The sequence below is a fragment of the Heterodontus francisci genome, chromosome 9, assembly GCF_036365525.1.
Source record: "Heterodontus francisci isolate sHetFra1 chromosome 9, sHetFra1.hap1, whole genome shotgun sequence".
Lineage (NCBI taxonomy): Eukaryota > Metazoa > Chordata > Chondrichthyes > Heterodontiformes > Heterodontidae > Heterodontus > Heterodontus francisci.
The window spans coordinates 88,629,664-88,649,866 of record NC_090379.1 but is presented as its reverse complement, the minus strand read 5'-3'; the positions used below and the strand labels follow the sequence as shown (position 1 = coordinate 88,649,866).

General features: G+C 40.2%; 1 protein-coding gene across 10 annotated transcripts in view; it reads left to right on the top strand.

Annotated features, from left to right (window-relative positions):
- LOC137373899 (gephyrin) overlaps positions 1 to 20,203 on the top strand; it is a 623,883-nt gene that overhangs the window by 192,910 nt on the left and 410,770 nt on the right. The gene's annotated exons all lie outside the window — the stretch shown is intronic.

Below are 20,203 nucleotides of genomic sequence, written 5' to 3'. Positions count from 1 at the left end.
GGCCAGGATCTCATTTGAGTCTGGCCCAAGAGCTGCGGGAGCTCCTGCTCCTCTTGACACCACAATAATTTATAATGTCACCTATCCAGGGACTGTTCGGCTCGAGTGCCAGCGAAAATGGTTGGAGTGTTCACAATGTGCGCTCCAACCTAATCTATCCTAAAATGGCAACCAGAATCCTATGTCTGTCATAGGTCCCTTTTAATGTGCAAATCAGGTTCCTATCACCTGAAACAAGCAGATGCTTTTGACTGCCTCGAAGTGGGCCTCTGAGAAAACATCAGTGGACTGACGATTGGGACACATTGGTAGGTAGGAAAAACAGAAACATTATCTACACCTCAGAAAATAAGAAACTGAATTGAGTAGAAGAGCAAAGGGATCTGGGGATACAGATAAACAAATCACTAATAGCAGCATCACAGGTCAGCAAAATTTAACAAAGCACTAGGATTTATTTCTAGGGGTATAGAACTTGAAAATAGTGAAGTTATGGTAACCTTGTATCTGACCCTGGTCAGGCCACACTTGGAATACTGTACACAGTTTGGTCTCCAAAAATGTATCTTGATGCCTTTTTAAAACACAAGATTATTTCACAGATCTAAGGTGATTGTTAGAAGGATTAGAGGGACGGGAGGAAAAACCTGTTCGCCCAGAGGGTGGTGGGTGTCTGGAATTCACTGCCCGGATCGGTGGTGGAGGCAAAAACCCTCAACTCATTTGAAAGGTACCTGGACATACACCTGAAGTGCTGTAACCTGCAAGGCTAGAGACCAGGTGCTGGAAGGTGGGATTAGATTGGGCGGCTAGTTTTTTCAGCCGGCACAGACACGATGGTGGAATGGCTTCCTTCTGTGCTGTAACTTTTCTATGGTTCAATGGTTCACTTGGAAGACTTGATTGTTATATGGTTAGTTTGACAAAATGCTAATACATTTACTTTAGGGGGATTTAACAGTTACCTTGTCACTATTTCCCTTTATCTGAGGTGCTTCATGTGATGTTGGTGAAAATATTCTTGCTGAAGTAGATAGCAATTGTCTCGTAAAGTTATGCTATATACTTAGGATGACACAAGACTACCATGTGCTTGCCCAGTTCTTGTTGGACTCATCTGGATGTACCTACCCTTCATCCTGGGTAGGTATAATGGGATGAATCCAACTATTGCCTCCCTAAAACTACCTGGGGCAAAATTTGTCCACGTGGGACAGTGCTACACAGAGTTACGTTGATTCACCAGTGCAGGAAGTGCTGCGAACCACTGCCCATGGGGCATTCTTCAATTATATCAATTGATTCCATCTCGCTCTCCTTTAAGACCCTCTTTAAAATCCACCTTTTTGACCACACTTTTAGTCACCCCTCCTAATATTTCTTCTTTGAGTTAGTTTAGTTTAGTTTAGAGATACAGCACTGAAACAGGCCCTTCGGCCCACTGAGTCTGTGCCGACCATCAACCACCCATTTATACTAATCCTACACTAATTCCATATTCCTACCACATCCCCACCTGTCCCTATATTTCCCTACCACCTACCTATACTAGGGGCAATTGCTAATGGCCAATTTACCTATCAACCTGCAAGTTTTTGGCATGTGGGAGGAAACCGGAGCACCCGGAGGAAACCCACGCAGACACAGGGAGAACTTGCAAACTCCACACAGGCAGTACCCAGAACTGAACCTGGGTCGCTGGAGCTGTGAGGCTGTGGTGCTAACCACTGCGCCACTGTGCCGCCCAGTTAGAATCATTTTTTGTCTGATTAAATGTCCTGGGACATGAGACAGAAGTCTCATGTATATATTTACAAGTTGTGAGAAACATAAAACACAATAGATACAGCCAATTTAGGCAGGCTCTAGGAGATCCAAAACATATTGGTTAATCCTAGAACTTTCCCTTCCTTCTCCCATGATCACACAGTTTTTCAATAATGTGTCTAATGTTACTGTGAAGGACTGCAAGGAGTCAGTCTTCATTGCAGCCTCTGGATTGAGAAAAATAAAACTCAGCGCATCTAACCTCTCTCCCAGCTTTCTTGATTTAACTGGGTGGGCTTCTAACTCTACCTGGCACCATCACCTCTAACAATCTATTTATTTTTCTGCTATTGATGCCCTTAGTAGTTTTAAATTCCTGAATTAGATCCTCTCTAGTTCTACAATAAAAACAGAAAGTTCTGGAAATACTCAGCAGGTCTGGCAGCAGCTGTAGAGAAAGAAGCAGAGTTACCGTTTCAGGCCTATGACCTTTCATCAGAACTGGCAAAGGTTAGAAATGTAATAGGTTTTAAGCAAGTGAGGTGGGGGTTGGGGGAGAGACCAGATTGGAAGGTGTGTGATAGGGCAGGAGAGATTAACTGACAAGAAGGTCATGGGGCAAAGGCAAAGAGAGTGTGCTAATAGTGTGGTGAAAGACAAAGCATTAGTGCAGAGAGAGTGTTAATGACAGAGTAATGAACAACTCTGTCCAAAAGCACAAACATGAAAAGCCAAGTTTAAGACAGGCACATGGTAAAAAAAAATTATAAAATAAAATAAAATAATAAAAAGGGCCAGTCATGCTCTGAAATTATTGAACTCAGTGTTCAGTCCAGAAGGCTGTAGAGTTGCTAATCGGAAAACGAGATGCTGTTTCTCGAGATTGCATTGATGTTCACTGGAACACTGCAGCAGGCCAAGGACTGAAATGTGGGCATGGGAGGAGGGTGGTGAATTGATACGGCAAGCAACCAGAAGCTTGGGGTCATGCTTGCAGATTGAGCGGAGGTGTCCTGCAAAGCGGTCACCCAATCTGTGTTTGGTCACCCCAATGTAGAAGTGACCGCATTGTGAAAGTAATACAAGTAAATCGCTGCTTTACCTCTCTAATTCTACTTCTTTCCAGTAAATACAAACCCACGGCACAAACTATAGCTTCATAATTCTATGCATTTAGGCCAAGGATCATCCTCACTGGCCTTCTGTGTGCCTTTCCTGTGTCATAATGACCTTTGTTGAAAAGGGGGGACCAAAATGGTACCCTGTTATCATGGCTTGAGGTTTACCATTAACCGTCCAGGTACTATGTCCATGACCATGTTTGCTTTGGCCAGAGTTTTCCAACACTGCACTTGAATCTGAAGGGAGAATTCAATGATCACCCCCAAGTCTCTTAGCAATGTCATTGTACAATCTCACTTACTATACTCTGTATTTCAACTGTATATTTAGCTGTATTGAATGACATTTGCCAATCTTCCCCACTCTACCTGAATCCAGTTGCAATAAATTTAAATCTGAGATTGATAGATTTTTGTTGGACAAAGGTGTAAAAGGATGTGGAGCCACAGCAGGTGGATGGAGCTAATATACTAATCAATCATGATCTCATTAAATTACAGAACAGGTTCAAAGGGCCAAATGGCTTACTCCTGTTCCTATGTTCCTCCTCCTATGGTCCTAACTCTACCATCCAACTTAGTATAGTTATCAGTATCATGAATGATACTATCTATGTCCTGCTCCAGATCATTAATAAACATGATAAATAGAGTTGGCGAATACAACACTGAACCGTGGGGCAACCCCGAATGTAACTGGACCCATTGGGAAGCAATCCCACTTCAAACCACTCCTCTGTTAAAGTCCTTTAGCCAATTTTCAGGCCATTTCACCCCTAATGCAATTATGCTTAATTTTAACACAGTTCCCTTATGTGGCGCTTTATCAGAAGCTTTTGAAAATCCAAGCGGACCAAATCTACCAGATCTCCATTGAACCACCATTCCAGTGACTTCATCAAAAAACTGCATCAGGTTTGTCAGACAACCTCCGAAGACATATTGGCCATCCCCCATCAACCTTAAACAATCTAGATAGTCATTAATAGCACCCCAATGATGCTTTCTGTTATCTTCCCTATCAGAGAAGTTAAACTCAGGGGTCTGTCGATTCTAGTTTCTTTTTCCATAAGGGCACCAAATGCGCCTTCTTCCGAACATGTAGTGTTCTTGGTGAACTTTTGAAAATATTTACTCGAGCATTACTCATGTCCTATGCCATTTCCTTCAGAATGCTAGATTAAATTAATTCCAGCCATGCTACTTATTCTTCTTTGACTCCTTTGACACCATTTCCCTTGAGATATGCAAGCAACCCATTTGAGTTTTAGTTTTTTTGTATTATACAAAGGGCTAATCCAATCTTTTTACAGTTAAGAATGTATACAAAGTATCTGTTCAAATCTCCTGTACTATGTTCTTGTCATCATCTATAATTTTGACTATCATCCTCCAAAAGTCCTATTTATCCTCTAACTCACCTCTGACTCTTAACATACACAACAATTTCTTTCTTTTTTTTGCTTATGTTCAATTGTCCTCCTTTTTAGATTTATTTTATTATGCTTATTATTTCCTTTTGTTAATGCTACTTGCTTTTTTATACCCGTTCCTATCTAAAAGATTATTAGTCATTTTATAAGCCATAAAGACTTCTTTTTGAGTACAAGTTGCTGAATTAATTCTCTACTAAACCATTGTGACTTTCTTCAATTATGCACCCTTACCTTCCTCATAGGCTGTAAAGGTTTATGTATTCTGTCAGGATTTTTTTTTAAGTATCCCATTTTCTTTGTTGCACTAATCCTCACCCACCACATCTCCCAGTTAACTGACATTAGGTTTCTCTTTATTTCAGTAATGAATTACTTAGAAGTGCACTGCCTTTTGATGCATAGACAAACAAAGTAGCCATTCTGCACACAGCAAAGTCCAACAAACAAGTTTAGACTACAGGCCAGTTAATCTATTTTTGGTGCTGTTGGTTGAGAGAAATGTTGGTCAGGACATCAGCAAAACTTAAAAAGACCAATGAAATCTTCCATGACCACCTGAATCAGCACAGATGCAGGGACATTTAACATGTCAACCGAAGGACAGTGCCTCCTACAAGGCAGCAGTCCCTCCCTCTATTTCGCCATGCTACATACAATCTGCTGACTCACTTGTGAAACTCCAATTTGTCTCAGATTCAATTTTGAAATAAAATATGCTTCTTGTAGGAGGAGTTGCTGGGAAGGCTGCAGCTGTTAGCAAAATCAGTGGGCAGTCATCTCAGTACTATTGCCTGATTCCAATTATTACGTGCCTCTTCAAAAGTTAACTTGTAAAACTCCTCTTCCCTGCAAATAATAGAGAATGGAAAATCATTCCTAGCATACTAAAATGCAAGAGACGTGTGAAATTATATTTGAAAAATTACTTCTTGGTAGGTGTATGCTTAAAAACAAAAAATCTAATTAGTCATCTTTTTTGAAAGATGTCACCCCTCTTGGAACAACAGGTAATTACAACTGGAGTGAAAGCATAATTGCTTTGGTTCTGTATGCAGAGATTTGGTGTCAGAGGGAGAATGCATGATTACAAACATTGATAAGCATGGAGCTGCTTTGCTGCCATGTCAAAAGTCTTTGGATTTCTTACTGATTCATTGTATGTGAAACACTTGAACACATATCTGAGAGATGTGATCAGGTCCTATATAAATGCAAGGCTTTCGTCTGTCTTTATTCTAACCTGTTACTGGAAGAGCCTGTCACTCCAGAATTGGCCTTTATAGCCACTCCAGGCGCTGCTTCACAAACCACTGACCACCTCCAGGCGCGTATCCATTGTCTCTCGAGATAAGGAGGCCCAAAAGAAAGAAAAGAAAAAAGAAGAAGACTCTAAAATATATATCTGTGACATTACATTTCAGATATTTTTGGCATCTATTTTCTTCCTTCGTGTTTCTGGTTCATTGATCGTTGTTAGTGTAGGGAGATGCACTTACAATAAATGTGAACATTCTCTTCTGCTTCTGATCCTTTTACAATATTCCAATAGCTTTTCCTGCAGCACAGAGTGTTCCATCTGTCTCGTTTGTCGTATCACTTTTGTCATTTATATTACTTCCCTGGACATATAAATTTGCTAATGTTCTCCAATTCGACACGATTCAACTTCTGGTTTATATTTTTTTCACTTTCATCAATAACTTTGTACAGTTGTACTTTAGTTTTATCTATTGATCTTAACAGCCTTTCCCTTCCACTCACTGAGGCCTTGCATAATCCTTTTACTTGTAACTAGACCTATTGTAAATCATTGCCATAATTTAGATTATTGATGTCTTCACCTTACAATTATTTCTTTAAAAAGGCTGTTCTGTTAGTATTTGGTTGTCTCTATGTAAGAGCAAAAGAGATAAAACACTTCCCTACTTTTATATTCTGTTCCCCTCGCAATAAATAATAACATTCCATTTGAGTTACCAATTAAATCTACAGCATCTCATACAAAGGCTTTATTTTTACTTCCACCCCACCTCCCCCACACCTCCCAGACCCCCCACCCCACCACATCCCCAATAGCATGTTGGGAATTCACCAAAGATCTATCCCTGACCCTCGTCTTTCTCACGTACAACAACAGCAACTTGCAGTTATATAGCACCTTTGACGTAGTAAAAATGTCCCAAAATGCTTCACAGGAGCATTCTAAGACAAAATTTGACAGAAATATTAGGATGGATGACCAAAAGCTTATTCGAAGAACTAAGTTTTAAGAAGTGACTTAAAGGAGGAAAGAGAGTTGGAGAGGTTTAGTGAGGGAATTCCTGAGCTTCCCCTTGGCAATATCACATGTGCTCTAACAATTCCACCCCTCCACCATCTCTCTTTACCCTTCCAAATCCTGTGTGCTGTCTTGGATGAGCTGCAGTTTTCTTCAGGCATATATTGGAAAGACGAATGCCATCATCTTCAGCCCCCATAACAAACTCCAGACCCTTGTCATCAATTCCATGCTGCTCTCCGCCCACCACCTCACTATTGGCAATGTTGGTATCTTATTCAACCTCAAGCTGAGCTTCCGACTGTGTAACCTCTCCATTGTAAAGTCTGCTACGCCCACTCTGTAACATTGCCTGCCTCCACACCACCTCAGCCCATCGACTATTGAAGCCCTCATCCATGCCTTTATCTTTTTGTCACTCTGGCCTCTTCTGCATCCTCCTACAGTTTTCCTACTATTGGCAGCTGTGCCTTTAGCCACACAAGCCCTAAATTTTGAAATTCTGTCCCTAAACCGCACCATGCTTCCACTTCCATCTCCTCCCTTATTGTTCAACGTTTTGGTCACCCCTCCTTCTTTGCCTCAGAGTCAATTAATGTTTGATTCTGTTTCCTTGGTGTGTGCGAGGACATTTTTCTACATTAATAGTGCTATGAAGATGCAGATTGTTGGCATCTCTATGTATACTTAGCAAGTGCTGCTTTGTTGGAGATTGTCTTTCTAATGATGCTCAAGGCCACGTGGCATTTGACGAGGACCAAGAAGTTATCCTGGTGTTCTGGTCAACATTTCTCCTTCACCATCACTACCAAAAACAAATGAACTGTTAACCTTTGCTGTTTATAGGACCTTATATTGTATACGTTGACTGCTATGTTTGTCTGTAACAAAAGTGACTTCAAAAGAAATTCATTTGATATAAGGTGTTGTTATGACCAAGGCGGGAGGAGTGCACTGTTTATTTTAGTCCCACTTCTCCACAGGTCACCATATATATTTTAATTTTCCCACTCACTGATACGGTCAATCATATACTCTATTTTCCCAGAATAAAACATACCAACCAGGTTTCTTTAATAAACAACAAAATTATCAGTTTATTATAAAACAAGTCTTAACCACTAATGAAACAAAGCAAAAACACAGATTGAAGTATAACAGTTCCCTTTTTACCTCAGCCCCTCACACTCACACACACATACATACATACATCGGTTAACTGAAAAAATAAAAGGGAATTTTGCTTTAGAACTCTGTTACAACAAAAAACAGACAAAAAAAAAACACTTAGGCTGAATACTTGCTCATTCTTGAAGAAGGAAGAGGAGATATGGAAAGATGCCCTTTGTTTTGGTTTGGCGTCCCAAATGCATATAGACAGCTGTCACTGGGATCTTCCCAGGACAGTTCTTTCCAGGGGATGGTGAAGATCAGTTTGGGTAGGCTTTCCAAGAAATACAGCTACAGAGGCTTCAGATAGGCCTTACAGCAGAAATGCGGCAACAGGGTTATCAGTTCCCACACATTCAATACACAGGGTTTCTTCAGATACAGGGGGAAAAGAGGAGACTAACACACTGCATATGCAGGGTTTCTTTCCAAGAAAAAGATGAGCTGGGTTTTCTTGGCAGGCAAAAACCAGCTGTCTGTTTTTGATTTCACTTTGAATTGTTAAGAGAAATTCAGAAGTCAAACCTCCTGACCTCCATAAATCTTGACCTGTCACTTCTCTGTAAACATCTTCTCCAAGTCAAAACAACAAGCTCCCTGCTGGTATTTTATCTGAAAGCAGGTGCCTTCTAGTAAGGGCTTGTTTACAAGACAAGTCCAGGAAGCTTTCTGGTGACCTCTTTTTAAAAAAAAAATGCAAAGTTCAGCATCTCTTCAAGCATCCAGATGAATCAATGTCCATAATTCAACTATAAGCCTAAAAACATATTTTAGAAGAAAATAGAAGCACTCTCGTAACAGTGTTTTGAAATGCCCTAAGAATGCAAAAGTTGAGATATAAGTGCAATTTTTTCTTAGCCAAAGGAGCTAAATCATATAACATTTTATCTGTTTACATGAAACATTTCAGTTAGAGATCATAGAGCGGCGCAGTGGTTAGCACCGCAGCCTCACAGCTCCAGCGATCCGGGTTCAATTCTGGGTACTGCCTGTGTGGAGTTTGCAAGTTCTCCCTGTGTCTGCGTGGGTTTCTTCCGGGTGCTCCGGTTTCCTCCCACATGCCAAAGACTTGCAGGTTGATAGGTAAATTGGCCATTATAAATTGCCCCTAGTATAGGTAGGTGGTAGGGAAATATAGGGACAGGTGGGGATGTGGTAGGAATATGGAATTAGAGTAGGATTAGTATAAATGGGTGGTTGATGGTCGGCACAGACTTGGTGGGCCGAAGGGCCTGTTTCAGTGCTGTATCTCTAAACTAAACTAAGAAGGAGGCCATTTGGTCCATTGAATGTATGCCAGCTCGTCGTCTGAAGAGCAATCCAGTTAGTCCCAGTTCCTTCCCCTGTCCCCATTTCCGTACTATTTTTTCTCCTTCAAATATTTATTCAAATCCCTTTTGAAGGTGACTATTGAATCTATATCCGCCATCCTATCTGGCAGTGCCTTCCAAATCCTAACCATTCATTGCATTAAAAAAAGTTTTTCCTGATGTGCCTCTGATTCTTTTGGCAATCACCTTAAGTCTGTGCACTCTGGTTATTGACTCCTTAGCCATTGGACACAGTTTCTCTTTTATTTACTGTATCTAAACACTTCATGATTTTAAGCACCTCTATCAAATCTCCTCTTAGCCTTCTCTGCTCTAAGAACAACCCCAGCTTTTCCAGTCTATCCACCTAACTGTAATCCCTTATCCCTAGAAACATTCTTGTAAATCTCTTCTGTGCCCTCTCCAAAGCCTTCACATCCTTCCTACAGAAGAAAACGTATTCATTTACATTCCTGCTTTGAGGCTTAAGCCATTGCAAATTGTTTTTTTTTAAAGGCAATTACATGTAGCATTTTAACTGAAGCAATTTTGTGCTAACTTGACCACTGTTGAATGTTATGGGTTAAAAATGGTGCTATTTGCCTGTATTATTAACATGCTCTTTTTAAATTGAAGTATATCAAAAAGTGTGTTACCCATGGGTCACCATAGCAGGCAGAATCTGCAGTAACAGTGTTATGTTTGACAGCACTTTTCTCCTAGTTTATTTATTCCCCCTCTTCCCGATAAATTGCTAGAACTGAAGGAAGAAAGATTTCTTTTGATCCTTGAATGCTTTCCGAGGAGCCCAGTTACTTGTGCTTTGAAACTATTCAGTTCTATTTTTAAATATTAAAGTTGATGTGTATGCCATGCTTTTCATTGAAAGCTTTCATGGTCACTTTGTTCCTTGGGGCAAATGATCATACTTCCTGTAGTGCCACTTATAGCTGTAGGTGGTGCAGTGAGAGGAGTTTTCAATCTCAAGGGTGTCACACCTTACCTGTCACAGACTATCCTATCCTTTTGTCACATAAAGCAGAATTGATTCTAATACTATACTTTAAAATGAATATTACATCCCTGAAAGCGAAGAACAAAAACTGAATGAATTTCATGAAAATTATCTGCCCCTCCAGACATCTAAAAAAAAGAATGAACTTGTATTACTGTAATGCCTTTCATGACCTCGGGGCGCCCCGAAGCACTTTGCAGCCAGTGAAGTACTTTTGAAGTGTAGTGACTGTTGTAGTGTACATCATCTCCCTGTCTCATACCAACCATTTCCTGAAACTAAATGTAGATTTTTTTTAAAATTCCAAAATTGATGCTGTGCTGTGCAGTAGTACAGTGATGGTGTTTTGCTCTTTAGCTGCGGAGGGAGTGGGGTTGGCATGGGGGTGGGCATTGTTAGTCGGCGGTGGATCTATAAATAATCATTTAATCCACTTTGGTGCCAAAAGCATAGTAATAATTCAACTTGCAGTCGAATTTGGCCCACAGCTCACCCAGTACAAATCATGACAGGCTGTGTCGGTGGTACTGGACCATCAAGGGTCACTTCAGTTTAAAATTGGTACAACCCACTCAACCATTTCACACTATATGACAGCCAGACTGTCCATTGTATAAACTACTGCACAGAATAATGATCTTAATGTTGCAGCATCTATTTTATAATTCAGATTGGTTGCCATGATTGGCATCTACTATCTTGTCACCAGGCTCATTGTATTATTGGTAATAAGTTGCTTTCAGTTGTTGGTTAGAATTGCATGGCTATAAAGCAATCCTAGGGTTTAGACAACATTCATGTTTGCACTTTGCTGTGACTTTTGCCAGTTCCCCTGTATCATTCCACTGGAGCTCCTTTCAGTTATCTATTATTTTATATGTTTCTGATTTCCTTTCAGAATTCCTTAGGTTCTAGAACATGAACTTGATGGACCAAATGGCCTCCTTCTGTGCCATTACTGACTCCATGACTCGATCATTTCCAAAAGATTGTTAGCATAACCCTGCTATTTAAGAAAGGAGGAAGAGATAAAACCCGGAGCTATAGGCCACTTAGCCTAAACATAGGTCACTTAGCCTGAACGTAGGCCACTCAGCCTGAACATAGGCCACTCAGCCTAACATCAGTAGTAGGCAAAATGCTGGAGTCTTTTTATTAGGGATGTGGTAACAGGATATTTAGAAAACGATTAAACAGAGTCAGCATGGATTTATGAAAGGGAAATCCTGTTTGACAAATCTGTTAGCTTTTTAAGGATGCAACTAGCAGGATGGATAAGGGGGAAACCAATGGATGCAGTGCATTTAGATTTTCAAAAGCATTTAATAAGGTCCCTCACAAGGTTATTACAGAAAATTAAAGCCATAGACTCATTATGGCAAATTAGGACTCATGGGATTGGAGGCAATGTATTAATATGGATTGAGGATTGGTTAATGGGCAGAAAACAGAGTAAGAATAAGTGGGAAATTTTCAGGTTGGCAGGCTATAACTAGTGGTGTACTGCCAGGATCAGTACTTGGGCCTCAGCTATTTACAATCTATATTAAAGACTTAGATGAAGAGACTGAGTGTAATGTATCCAAGTTTGCTGATGATACAAAGTTAAGTGGGAAAGTACGTGGTGAGGAGTACGCAAAGAGGCTGCAGAGGGATATAGGCAGATTGGGTGAGTGAGCAAGAACATGACAGATGGAATACAATGTGGCAAAGTATGAAGTTATCCACTTTGGTAGGAAAAATAAAAAAGCAGAATATTTTTGAGCGGTAAGAGTCTGGGAAATGTTTGCATTCAGAGGGACCCGGGTGCCCTTGTAAAGGAATCACAGAAAGTTAACATGGAGGTAAAGGAAGGCAAATGGTATGTTAGCTTTTGCTACAAATGGATTGGAATATAAGAGTAAAGAAGTATTAATGGAAATCAGCCGTGATCTTACAGAATGGCGGAGTATGCTCGAGAGCCCGAATAGCCTACTCCTGCTCCTAGTACATATGTTCGTAATTATAGAAGGCATTGGTGAAGCCACACCTAAAGCACCATGTGCAGTTTTGGTTTCCTTACCTAAGGAAGGACGTACTTGCCCTTGAGGGAGTGGGCCATAGGTTCACTAGACTGGTTCCTGGGATGAGCAGATTGCTCTATGAGGAGAGATTGAGTAGACTAGGCCTATATCCCCTGGTGTTTAGAAGAATGAGAGGTGATCTAATTGCAACATATAAAATTCTTAAGGGGCTTGACAAAGTAGATGCTGTGAAGATGTTTCAGCTGGGTGGGGAATTTAGAAAAGGGGTTCACAGCCTCAGATTAAAGTACCTACCATTTTGGACTGAGATAAGGAGAAACATTTCACTCAAAAGGATTATGAATCTTTGGAATTCTCTACCCAGAGAGCTACCGATGCTCAGTCGTTGTGTATATTCACAACAGAGGCCAATAGATTTTTGGGAATTAAGGGATATGGGGATAGTGCAGGAAGATGAAGTTGAGGTAGAAGATCAGCCATGATCTTGTTGAATGGCGGATCAGGGTCAAATGGCTTACACAAGCTCCTGTTTCTTATGTTCTTATGTTGTCAATCCTCTTAAAAGGCAAATGCAAAATATAGTTCCTGGGCAGAAAGACTATTTTCATGATGCATTTATTTTCTCCCTTTATATGTCCCATGCCATTTGCCGTGAAAGGATAGTCAGGGAAACTGGTCTAATGTTTCTGCTAGTGTAACTCTAACCATCCAAATGTGGAAGTTTACCATTTGGAGCATTCTGTACATTTTTAAATGGAGTTTATCACTGAGTTTAAGTTATAGTACACTCTGTGTGAAACACAGAAGATACCAAACTACTTACTGTAGCTGATATCACCATTTTGCTGCATTACACTCAAGAATCAGATCATATTTGGATTCCAGAATCACACTGCTACACTCTTGTCAATGTGCATTGGAGGGAACTTGATGTGAAAGGGATAGTGTCACGCTCACGCATGGAGCAGTTATGAACTATAAAAATAAACTGAGGAATTGAACTCCAAAATGGACACTTTTGCTGCAAGACAAAATGGAGTAAGAGGTCAGGTAACCTCTTCTGTACTGTAAATACACATGGTAACTGTAGTATAATGTACATAAGCTGTTGCTGGGTAGATTATGTATATCGACCTTGAGCATCATCGCAGGATGTGAAGTCACGAGTCTGTACTTCATGCTGGTCAGTGTTCCTGTAGATACCTTAGTGAGAAGACCCCTGTAAATAAACTTCTATTACTTTGACCCATAGTCTACATTCAATACTAATAGCACACTGACAATATAGTACAGTAACTTCTGGAACTCTGAACCAGATGTCAAGCGTTGAAGAAAACATTAGAAGTGCTAATGGCCTATTCAGTGTTAATGGCTATCTTTTGCAACCAATTGGACTAACAGTGACTTTGCAGATATAGTCTCCAGACTCAAACGCAGGACAATATGTATTAAAAATCACCACGATAATAAGATGACATAGAGATGAGCAACTTCCAAATCCATTGTCTAATAATGACCATACCATCAAACCATTTATGAAAACACAATGAGAGAGAAACCTTGGCCACCTGACAGAAACCAAGATTCTGATAAGGAGGTTTTAATAAGACACATTGCTGAACCAGAAAGCCAGGGGTTTGAGGGCGATCTATTCCGGCAAAGAAGACCCTACCCGAGTACCATTTTAAAACTACCTTGAGACAGAGATGGAAGGTGACCTTGAAAACTCCCTACCTGAGAGATTGTAACAGGATTTTTTGCCATCGGACTGTGACTGAGATTTAACCGAAGAAGTCTGCAGCAAAGCATCTGTCCACCTGAAACTTCCCAAGTTTGATTTCAGTGAACCAGGAAAAGAAAAGCCAGGCCTGCCTCATTTAAATTGTTATCCCAGGAAAACAAACAAGGTTTTGCAATGAGCTCTTTTTGGAAATATCAGACCTACATGCATGCTATCTTTTAATCTCTAGTCGTGTGTGTGTATGTATATGTGTGCGCATATGTGAGCAGGTGAAGTTGTGAATTTTTGAGTTTTGGTTAGCAAACATTTATCTTCCTTTAAACCTACAAGAAAACCTGTTATTTGTCTGACCATTAAAACGCCCAAAGGTTAAACACAGTTCTAATCGAAATACTGCAGTCAGTTGAGAGGTGAATAAGGGAAACTTTCCCTATCATTTCCCACCTGTCCGTAACAATAGTGTAACACCACTGTAAAATAGATGTCATTTCATCAAAAGTATTTGAGTGCAATGTCCTCTAAAGACTGCTAAACTTGAAAGGACAAAATAAACTTCTCAACTTCAACTTATTTATCCTGCCCTAGGCAAGCCAAATAAGGTGGATAGGTTAAAGTGAACATGATGGTTAACCAGTGTTTCACATGAAAGAAATTCAAAAATTTCAGATGCCAAATGCAGCTTTTTTTTTTACTGAACAAAATCCAATTGTACAAATACAAAATTGAGGCTGCATAATTAAATGCAGAAGGGTCCCACTGGGACATTTATGATCTAGAAGAGAAATGCTAAGAAGAGAAATTCTTAGTGTTACAAAAGAAATGTTAAGTGTTATAATATTGCTTTAATAGAATATGTAAATAACAAGTATGCATCATCACTGCAGGAAGTGATGTCATACAGCATGTGACACAGCAGTCAGAGCTGTGTTGATCCCTATAGTAAGATGAGCATGTAGAGCTCACCTGTAATTTGTATGTAGTATTGAGTCTTCAATAAAAAGAACCCAAAGTATTTATTACCATTCATCAGTGTGTGATTGTTAAGTTTGTGTGAAGAACCCAGAAACACAATATTAAGTGCTATCTTAATGCAGAGCATCCTCCAGAGATTTCTGGACGGCTGTCTATCTACCTGCAGAAAGCTTTGCAGCCGAGCTGCAACCTGAAATTAATTTTGTCGAGTATATTACCCCGAATCCAATATTAGTCTTCTAATGTAGTTTGAATATATTAAAAGATGGCCTGAAACACACTGCAAGCATCTATCTTTACTTTTAAAAAATGGGTTAAAGGGAATTGCTTTTCTTTGAAGTGCCCCTTCATATATAAAGTTTTTGTTGTGTTTGCTATTTTAACTTCCTTAATATTTATTTGTGTACATGTGGATGTTAAATGCATGGAAGTGTTGAGTGCATATGCAGTTCAGGAGCAGTGTGTACAGTATCCTGTTAAATATGTGGCAACAGCTGTGAAATGCCATTCGAAAGCACAAATTTCATTCCCTAATCATACATAATAATAATATGGCTGGAGACTCAAAATTTGGTTCAATTATTTTTATTACAGCAGAGCAACCAATCCAATCTTACAAGTTTACTGCACAGCACATGGTAAAACAAGGTGTAAATGGCAGCCAGGATTGACCACAGACACTTTGCAGAGCCACACCAAGAAAATGGACACCAAGTCAAAGAAAGAGACATTAGATTTGGTAACCAGATGCTTGGCCGAAGATGGGTTTTAAAGAGGCAGAGAGTTGGGCAAGGGAGGGGTTTGTGGTGGAAATTCTAGAATGTGGGACCTAGGTGGCTGAAAGCACTACTGCCAATGTTGGAGTGAAGAGAAGAAGGATACAGAAGAGGTTAGAGCTTTGGGGGAGGGTTGTAGTGCTGGAGAGGGTTACAGAGGTAGTGAGGGACAAGGACCTGGAAGGATTTAAATACAAGGATGAGAATTTTAATTTTTAAATTAGGAGACTGAGAGTCAATGTAGGTCAGTGAGAAAGAGGGTGACAGCTAAGTGAGATATGGTAGAGGGCAGAATTCTGCATGGGCTGGAATTTACAGAGCTTAGAGATAGGAGACCATCCAGGAAAGTATGGGAATAGTCGAGTGATAAAGGAATGGATGAGGGTTTCATCAGCAGATAGGCTGAGTTAGGGACTGCGATGGGCAATATTACAAAGGTGGAAGTAGGCATTGAAGAGGATATAAGGTAGGAACTACAGCTCGGTAGCTGAGTAGGGCACCAAAATTATCGGTTCTGGTTCGGTATGAGATTGTGCCTGGAAAGGAAGGTGTAGTTAGCAGCAAGGACTTTCCAATGTTTAAGCTTGTAGAAATTGCAGATCATCCAATGTGCTGAATGCTGGACAAGCAGCTTGACAACACAGGCAATAGAGAATTCAAGGGAGCTGGTGTGGAGGTGGCGCTGGGTGGTATGAGTCTAGATGTAGAAAATGACCTCATTACTGCAAATGATGCTGCCAAGGGACATCATGTACGTGAGGAAGGTGCGGGGGCCAAGGATAGATCTTTTTGAGGATTTGAGATGCAGGGACACAAAGAGAAGCCATTGTTGGAGATGTTTTGGTTACAATTGGATAGGTGAGAGTAAAACCAAGTGAAGGCTATTCCACTGGCCTGGACAGTGGAGGAAAGTGTAGGTCAACAGTGTTGATGGCCATATCAAATGCTGCAGAGAGAACAAGCAAGAATAATGCACATTCACAGTCACGTGCACAAACAGTATATGATTCGTGACTTTGGTTCAAGCCATTTTGGTGCTGTCTTGGGAGCAAGAACATGGCCGTAGGCACAGGAATAGGCAATTCAGCCGCTTGAGCCTGTGGTGAAATTCATTGCCTGCCTTTGTTGCTATTCCCTTGATATCTTTACGAAATAACCTCAGTCTTGAAAATTTCAATTTAGCTAAGCCTTTTGTGGGAGAGTGTTCCAGATTTCAACCACTGTTTGTGTGAAAAGTGCTTTCTGGTTTCACACCTAAATGGTGTAGCTCTAATTTTAAGATTATTCCTCTTGTTTCTGGATTACCCCGTTAAATCCTTTTATCATTTTAAACATCTTGATTAGATCACCCCTCAATCTTCTAAATTCAACAGAAAACAAGCCAGATTTATGAAACCTGTTCTCATTAACTAATCTTTTACACCATGGTATTATTCTGGTGTATCATTCTCTGTTGTACTCCTTCCAAGAACAATTTGTATCTTTCCTGAGGTACGGTACCTAAAGCTAAACCCAGTACTCCAGATAGGGTCTGACCAAAGCTCTATACAACTAAGGCATTATTTCCTCACTTTTTATTACAATCCCATTGAAATTTCCAGTATTCTTTTTGATTACTTTTTATACCTGTGCACTAGCTTTCAATGATTTATATAGGAACAGAAGTAGGCATCCAACCTGTCGAGCCTGCTTCGCCATTCAACCAGTCCATGGCTGATCTACCTCAATGCCATTTTCTCACACTATCCCCATATCCCTTGATATCTTTAATATCTAGAGATCTGTTGACCTCTTGAACATACTCAATGGCTGAGCCTCCACAGCCCTCTGGGGCAGAGAATTCCAAAGATTCACCACCCTCTGAGTAAAGAAATTCCTCCTCATCTCAGTCCTAAATGGCTTATCTTATCTGAGACTGTGTCCCCTGGTTCTAGACCACCCAGCCAGGGGACGCATCCTTCCTGCATTGACCCTGTTGAGCCCTGTAAGAATTTCTTATGCTTCAATGAGATCACCTCTCATTCTTATAAACTCTAGAGAATATAGGCCTAGTCTCCTCAATCTCTCCTCATAGGATAATCTGGTATCCCTTTATGTCAAGTATATCCTTCCTTGGGTAAGGAGACCAAAACTGTACGCAATACTCCAGGTGCAGTCTCACCAAGGCTGTATACAATTACAGCAAGACCTCTTTACTCCTGTACACAAATCCTCTTGCAATAAAGGCCAACATACCATTTGCCTTCCTAATTGCTTGCTGCACCAGCATGTTAGCTTTCAGTGACTTATGAACAAGGACACCCAGGTCCCTTTGGACATCAACACTTCCCAATCTCTCACCGTTTAAAAAATACTCTGCATTTCTGTTTTTCCTACCAAAGTGACTAACTTCATATTTTTCCACATTATATTCCATCTGCCATGTTCTTACTCACTCACTTAGTCTGTCTAAATCCCCTTGGAGCTTCATTGCATCCTCCTCACAACTCACATTCCCATCTAGTTTTGTGTCATCAGCAAATTTGGAAATATTACATTTGTTCCCACATCCAAATCATTGGTATAGCTGGTGAATACTTGGGGCCCAAGCGTTGATCCTTGTAGTACCCCACTAGTCACAGCCTGCCAACCTGAGAATGACCCATTTATTCCTGCTCTGTTTTCTGTCTGTTAACCAATTCTCAATCCATGCCAGTACATTACCCCCAATCCCATATGTTTTAATTTTGCTTATAACCTCCTGTGTGGGACCTTATAGAAAGCCTTCTGACAATCAAAATACACCACATTCACTAGTTCTCCCTTATCTATTCTGCTAGTTACATCGTCAAAACACTCTAACAGGTTTGTCAAGCATGATTTCCCTTTCATAACTCCATGTTGACTCTGCACATTCTTACCATTATTTTCTAAGTATCCAGTTCTCACATTCTTTATAATAGATTCTAGCATTTTCCTTACTAAGGATGTCAGGATAACAGGTCTGTAGTTCCCTGTTTTCTCTCTCCCCCGTTTCTTAAATAGTGGGGTGACATTTGCTACCTTCCAATCTTCAGGAACTGCTCCAAAATCTATAGAATTTTGGAAGATGTTCACCAATGCATCCACTCTCTCTACAGCCACCTCTTTCAGCACTCTGGGATGTAGATCATCAGGTCCAGGAGATTTATCAACTTTCATTCCCATTAATTTCTCCAGTACTACTTTTTTGCTAATACTACTTTCTTTCAGTTCGTCATTCTCGGTAGTCCCTTAGTTCTTTAGTATTTCTGGGAGGTTTTTTGTATCTTCCTCCATGAAGATAGACACAATGTATTTGCTTAGTTTCTCTCTCATTTCCTTATTCCTTATATATTCCCCTCTCTCCGCAGGACACCTAAATCCCTTTACTTCTCCACAGCATTGAGAAAATATTCCGATTTGACTTTCTTGGATCTAAAGTGGATGACCTTATATGTCCCCACATTGAACTCCATCTGCCATAGTTTTGCCCACACACATATTCTGTCTATGTCCTTTTGTAACTTCCTCCTTCCGTCTGCTGTGCCTCCTAATGTAGAAAATTGGATATACGACTCTCATTCCTTCATCTAAGTCATTAATATATATGGTGACAAGCTGAAGTGCCAGTACAGATCCCTGGGGAACACCATTTGTCACACCCTACCAGTCACACGATGCTCCCTTTATCCCAATCTCTGTTTCCTATCTAACAATTAATTAGCAACCCATGCCACATGGGTATCTCTATTTCCATGTGGTTTCATTTTTGATAATCTCATGTACAGAACCTTATCAAATGCTTTCTGGAAGTTCATATAGGAAATATCCATAGATACTCCCTTTATCCATCATGCTCGTGGCCTCCTCAAAAAAAATTCAACTTGATTAGTCAGCCAAGACCAACCCTTTATAAATCATGCTGACTCAATGATCAGCTGATATATATGAAGTGCTCAGCATCCTCCTCTGATAGATTCCAGTAACTTCCCCACAATTGGTGTTAAACTTCTGGGCTTCTGTTTACCTAGTTTCTCTCTCACCTTCCTCCTTAAATAGTGAAATGGTTTTTTGCTACTTTTCAATCCAAAGGTACAATTCCTGAATCTAGAGAGCTTTGCAATGTTGCATCTGCAATTTCCTCACTTATTTCTTTTCCCACCTTGGGATGGAAACGATTATCATGTTTTTACTTATATTAAGTTGTAGAGATCCAAACAACAGGAGAAATGGACATGCCTTCAGGAGGCAAAAGTTGAAGGCCTAAATGTTACTTGCAATTTTGGTGTATTCTTCTTTCACTTTGGTTACAGGACTTGTTTGTGATGCAGGAAGGGCAAAAATAAAGAAGTTCTACCTATCATCTCATATCATTGCTATGTAATTTTCAGCACAGTTTTGTTTTAAACATTACAAGGTCAATTCCCTTGCTCTCTCATAGATATAAGACATTATTTCTTTGGTTCTTGTGAATGCACCTCTTAGTAATATTTCAGATTGTGTATAAAAGTTGATTATTTTTTAAGTTTTACAATACCAAAACAGAATTTTGAGCATTGTGATCATTGGGCAATTGGGTCAGAGCTTTGACAG